The sequence below is a fragment of the Neopsephotus bourkii genome, unplaced genomic scaffold (genome assembly GCF_033783945.1).
Source record: "Neopsephotus bourkii isolate Nb327-2 ecotype Australia unplaced genomic scaffold, CSIRO-AGI_Nbou_v1 NB_1511, whole genome shotgun sequence".
Lineage (NCBI taxonomy): Eukaryota > Metazoa > Chordata > Aves > Psittaciformes > Psittacidae > Neopsephotus > Neopsephotus bourkii.
Genome location: NW_026901987.1, coordinates 5,770,207 through 5,776,492, shown reverse-complemented (window position 1 = coordinate 5,776,492; position 6,286 = coordinate 5,770,207). Strand labels below are relative to the sequence as shown.

The 6,286-nt window shown below is 44.6% G+C and overlaps 1 protein-coding gene across 7 annotated transcripts in view; it reads left to right on the top strand.

Moving 5' to 3' along the window:
- The first annotated feature begins 411 nt into the window (after window positions 1-411).
- Window positions 412-6,286, top strand: part of FBXL4 (F-box and leucine rich repeat protein 4) — a 57,035-nt gene continuing 51,160 nt past the window's right edge. The window contains exons 1-2 of one of the 7 annotated variants that reach the window (XM_061369851.1): window positions 412-498; window positions 6,109-6,281. The gene's annotated coding sequence lies outside the window, so the exon portion shown is untranslated. The other 6 variants (XM_061369852.1, XM_061369856.1, XM_061369855.1 and 3 more) reach the window with 6 other exon arrangements.

The following is a 6,286-nucleotide window of genomic DNA, read 5'->3' as shown; positions in this document are numbered from 1 at the left end:
AATTAAAATCAGGGTTGGCCTTCTGACACGCCGGGGACTCAAAAACACCACGTTAAAAGCGTGAGCTGGTTGCGCTGCCCCTAGGGCAGGATTTACGAACCGCTTGACGAAAAGCTCTCGGAGAAACCAGGCTGGGGCTTGCCACGGGCAGGTGGGCAGCACCCGCCTCACCACGACACAAGACACAGAGGGCTGGATCACAAGCAATAACAATACAATTGGCCTGCACCGCCGCTCGCTTCATTTTGCAACTAAAACAAAGGGACGCCGGGTTGGGCAGAGCTCTCCCACCGCCTCCCTCAGCGAAGCGCACGCCGATCACGGCGGCCCTTAACGGTCGCTCCTCCCGCCCGCGCTGAGGCGCGTGCCCGCCGCCGCTCACGCCCGCAGCTCCGCCCCTTCCCCCGGCGCCCCGCCCCCCGCCGCCGTTGCGGAGCTTCCGGCGGCGCGTGTCGCGGCGGTGGCACGCGGCCCGAGGTGCTCCGCCCTCCGGACGGGGTAGGGTGGCGGCTCCGCTCCCGCGCGCGCGGGGTGGGAGGGGAAGGGGGCCGCGCTGCCCACCGGGGTCCATCCCGTAGGGCGCGGCCCGCTGAGCGCGATGGCGGGCCCGGGGCAGCCCCGTACGGTGCCGGTCCTGGTCCTGCGCGGCGGGTGTGGCCGGCCGCAGGTGTGTGCTCGCCCAACGGCCGGGCCGCTTGGACGGTTCCCCGGCTGTGGTTCGGTGGTTGTCGGTGCCGGGGCGGGTGCTGTCTGAGCGGCGGGGAGGGGACCCGGCGGCGGTGGCCGTGCCAGGCAGCCCCGCGTGCTCCGCGGTGGGGGAGCCCCACCGGTGCCCGTGGGTCTCCGCGAGACCTGACCCGGCGAAGGTCCGTGTCGGCAGGGAGCGCGGGTGCCCCGGGAATGCGACATTAGGGGAGGAGATGGAGCACGCCGGAGGAGCCGTTGTAGGAGCCGGCAGCACCGGGGTGTCGTCTCCTGTGCGGGTCCCTGTAGAGCCGGGCTCCCCACAAGCGTTCAGTGCTGCGTGGTACCTGTTGTATTACACGAGTTACACCTTCCTGCCCCAGCTGACCCGTCACAACACGACAGAAGCACAGGGCGGGAGCTCAGCTGGCAGTACTTACGTATTTGTTATTTTAGGTACGTGCTTCGGGGTGCTTCACTTGGTGTGACTTGTTATTTATCGTAGCGCAGGCTGGTGGTTGGACTGTGGGAGACAGCGCCGTGGCCTAATCCGCTCTGGTCAGGGCAGCGAGGGGGCAGTTGGCATACAGAATATGCCTGCATTGAGAAGTGGTACAACGTAGTGAAGAGAAAATGAGAACACAGATGCACTTCGGTTGATTATTGAGAGTAGTATTGAACTGGGATATTTTTACTTTTTTTTTCTGCATGAGGAGAGTTTCACCATAGGTGGAAGGGCAGCTGGTCTGATGCTGGTAACTAGGCTCTGTGTAGAATGACCCGGTTTTAAAAAGGGGCTACCTGATGATTTACCCATAGTGAGAAACAATTCCTTACATGTGAACTGTGAGTGTCAACAGCGGTCACCCTTGCCGTGTTTCAGATGCCTGAGGAACTTTTGTCTGTTTTGTGCTGTGGTGCTAACACTGTGCAGTGAGCTCTGCTCCTAGCAGGAAGGAATGGGCAGTTAGTGAAGTAATCTGAAATTAGTGGATTTTGTATGTTTTAATGTTCATGATTGTGCCACAAGCAAGATTTTAAATAGATATAATTGCCATGATGTGCCATTATTTTTCAAACTGTAAATTTATAAGTCCCAAATGGCTGCTCATAGTGCCATAACACAAGAAGAATCACAGCGAGTGGGGCCTGAGTTTGAAGTATGCTCAAAGAGCTTATTAATTTTTAATTAATATTGGCTTCTGGTTTCAACAAGTTGAGTGTAGATGTTAGTATAATCTAGGTAATTAACAGTGGGAGATACTAACCTGTGGTAAAAATACTCTGGTTTAGCCTGTAATGTACAGATCCTATATTCCCTCTATTTATTAGTGTACAAAGATTATTAAGAGATTTCCGATTTACTGTCTTCTATCTAAGACACGTATATTAAATTGCATTAATCTTTCTTCAGAGGTAATACAGCCTATCGCTTTTGTCATTTATATGTTCTTTGTAATTTGTTAGTGCTGTTGTTTCTTTTATAGTCAAATGAAAGAAACCTGCACAGTAGTCCCAAGTGTGAGATTAGCAAAGCTGGTGTAAAGAGGAATTATTACCTCTGTGGCTTTAAGAATCAAACCTGATGTGTATACATGACTTGTAGGTGCATGTGCTTTTCAAATAGTACAAATTCTTGTCTAACACATGATTTGCCAGGGATACGTAAGGACAGCATTTCAGGACTGTACACAAAATAGATTTGTGTACATAAAATCCCTGTAAAAAGGGGCAAAACAGAAGAAGACTGAAAAGATCTAGACCTTTTGAATGCTTTAGCTTAATTAGTGCCTGTTCCCATGAAATCTGTACAGAATCCGTAAGACATTTTTCTTTATATAGTCTTGTTGTGTTTGAAAGAAGTCAATTCCAGTCTTAGAGGACTTCATGTATAGCATGAAGGGAAGAAGTGTTAATCATAATAGAAAAAGGTATTTCCTCATGTAATTGAAATAGCTGTCAGTTAAGTAATGATCTGAATAGGAGAGACTGTAAGTAAAGCGATGGGCTGTAATGTATTTTGAAAGAAGGTGGCATCTCTCTCTTCTAGGAAAGTTTTATTCCATGCCAAGTGTGGTCTCGTTCTCTGAAGTCCTGTCTATTTTGTAAACTCAAAGGTAACATTTCCATGGCCCTTCGAGCTGGTCTGCCTTGAGAGTGTTGCAGTCTTAGAGCCAGCACTGGTTTTTGTTAAAACTGGCAGTGAGTTGTTTCAGGGAGATGAACAGACTGAACACTGCACTTACTTGCAGGAGTGGTTGGTGTCGGTGTCTGGCTGGGTTAGCCGCAGTGTTCCTCAGAAGTGCTGGCTGGAGAGGTGGCTGAGGAGCCGAGAGGGGTGAGTCTGCGTGGGGCATGAGGTGGGGCAGAGCTCAGGCAGCCCCAAGAGGCCAGGGGTGAGAAACAGTCTGGAAGTGCAAAATGAGCAGGGAGGCCTGGGACAGCAACTCGCAGTGTTGCTATGCATTCATAGTGCATTGCTTTCTGTTTCTGACTGAACAGTTAACACCCTCGGTGTTAGTCTGTGGTGGCCACTGGAGTTCCTGATGTTTAATAGTGCCATTTCAGTCTGTTTAGTGATATATTGACAGAAAGAAATGATTATATGAAAGAAGCCAAATAAAAGGAAAGAAGTAGAAGGCTGCTTCTTGGGAGGAGGATAATAAGACACAGTTAAAAGAAACCTTTATTAAGCTTCAGTTTGGCATAATTATACTTGTACAAGTGGAAATCAATAATATGCAATGGGCCGAAGATGCTTTTGGCGATTGGAAAGTATAGTTGCATAGGCCTAAATGGATGTCTTAAAAATAATCATGTAGTCTGGGGGAGGGGGAATTTTTCCACATAAACTTTGCATGTACACGAACTGCTCCACTCCAGCGCTGTTTATCTTAACTCCTTGTATAGGCCTGAGTCTGCATTTTAATCTTTTTTGCAAAGTTAACTCCCTTTAATTGGAAACCAGCTTGACCTGTGGTAGTTCCTGAAGAAATCTCTCTATATCATCTGGCCTGACTGGTGCGTATTTAATGTAATTCTTGCACTGGCTTATTATCCTTTAACCTTCTGAGCAATTTTTCATTGGTCTTTTAACTGTACACAGTTCTTGACACTTCTTTTAAAATTCCAGAAGAAGAGTTCTTATTTGTATTGTAGTCCTAATGCTCATTTTCCTTCTTAATAATTTTCTCTTTCATCTTAGTGGAAACTAATCTACTAAATTCTATATTGCTTTTAACTCTCTGGAAGTAATTTACCTCCACTTGTATTGTTCAAACTAATGCATTTTTATGAAAGATGTATGCTCCTCCCTGTTTCTTCCTACTTACTTTTGAGCCTGTTGACCAGTGTCAGCCAAAATTGACAAAGTGGTGTGTCAAAGATACCAATTTTTTCCAGGTTTTATGAAATTAATTTCCATTTCTGCTAATGGAAAATCTGCAGCATGATTTCAGGTTACCTGCTCTGTTAGACCTGGCTTAAACTGGCCAGCTAGTTGATGCCTAGCTCTGGATGAGTTGGCAGTTGAGCTGCTCTTTGACAAGCTGATAGGGAGCACAGCTGGTTTTACAGCAGTGCTGTAAGAGCTCCGGGCTATGGCCAGAGGAAGCCTGGAGTTTGCAATGCAAACGTGCAACATAGTATGTATGTGAGAAGTGTAGGATGTGTATGTGAGGTAAGTGATTCGTACCTGATCTTGAAATACTTCATATTCTTAAAATTGAGCTCTGTAAAGCTATAATTTCCATGGAGAAGCCTTCAAAACATGTTAATTAGTGAAATTTTGAGCTAGAAGCTGGTGTATATTCTGGTTTATATGTGATTCCAGGGTTTGACAGCAGTAAGTTTGTTGAAGTTTAATGTCTGTTGGCATATTCTGTAGATAGATTTTTCTTTTTAGGAGGGAAAAATCCAGGAAGAAGATGTATTTGTAATCTTCATTTACATCTTACAGCAGCTCCATGCTGAAAAGATAAAATAACAGTTTTCAGTTTGGAGTTCTTTTGTTTCTTGGGGTGGATTTCTTTTTGTGGTTTTTTTTTTTGTTTGTTTGTTTGTTGTTGCTTTGGGTTTTTTTGGTTGGGATTTTTTTTGTTATTTTTTTTTGTGTGAGGGGGAGAGATTGGGGGTTGTGGTACTTTTATTCCCAGTGCCTTTTCTAAAAGGTGGTTCAACAGGATGTTTGGGGGAAATGTGACATTATTGGGTTTTGGCATTCCAGGAGAGCTTGAAGTGGATCCAGCATACTGTCTTACGCATTCCCTTCTGCACTGAATGTCAGGAGTAATTCATGTTGTTGACAGTTATGTGAACATGTGAAACTGAGTGAAGGACAGGAACTAAACAAAAAGCTAATAATAGAAGAGGCATGAAAGTGAAAAGTGAACACTTTGTTAGTAAACTTTCTCACTGTCACAAGTTAGAGGGTCAAATAGTGCAGCCTGTCCTTATCTGTTACCACAAGCTCCTTCTTGTTGGCAATGTTCAAGCCAAAGAGAGCCGTTACGTGCATTTTGTCAGTATGGGAAACAAGCAGTTTACCCAAAGAAAAAAACACTGGGTTTATATAGAGGCATACAAAAGTAATTTTGATTCATCTCAATTTGTTCAGTTATTTACTCCTGCTGTCAAAAGCTCTATGAAGAATGGTAACCATTGCACACATCTTTGCCAGGCAATATGAGACAACATGGTAGTTGTTGTTTGATGTGTCTTCTGCAGTAGAAGAGTCAGCTCTGTTAGTTCAGTGATTACCACCCTGTGTATCCTGTGGTAAACTAACCAGCCACTCCAGTACAGGCTGTTGAAGAAACATTTATTCTATTTTGAGACATGCTTAGTCATCCCTGTTTTGGCCTCTTCACAGGTTACAGGCATTACTTGTTTTTCTTTCCTAGTAAAGCTGATGAATAGGTTAATCAGAAGGCCAGTTTGTGAAAAAGTTTGTGGTGCTGGAGGATGTGAATTCTGGAGTGCTGTGTTATTGCCAAGTGTGTTGTGTAATGCTAGTAGTAATCAGAGAAAATGTTCTGCATTTATTGTGTGTTAGTAAATCTGAAAGTTCACATCATGCAGGTATGGAGTGGCTGCTAAATATGGGACAAGCATATGTAATAGGATCCTTATTAGTAGGGAATATGATACAGCCCGAGGACAACATTCAGCTATAAATATTTCTTCATACCTGTTGTAAATAGAAAACTTTACTAAAGAGACTTGCTTTCAATTTGGCTTTCTCTAATTGCTAAACCTGTTTGTATGTTTGTCTTGTGATTTGGTGTATGCTGTGTAAACTGCATCTGTACCTTAATTATTAGTATGTTTTATGTTGATTTTTTAGGCAGCCTAGCAGCATGCAGATCTAGCACATTTTGTGTTTAACCGAGTTGTTACATAAATTAAAATATTTTCTCTTATCAGAATTAAAATGCTTTCTATGGGGACTTCAGCTTCTGATGCCAAGACTCTTTTGAAGACTTACTTTATTGCTTGGCTTAAAGGAAGATGATGTTGTTAATGAATTCTGATCATCCTTCAGGAGGCTCGTGATCCTTCTATTGTTGGTGAATGCTGTTATGGACAACTTTCAAAGGGTAAA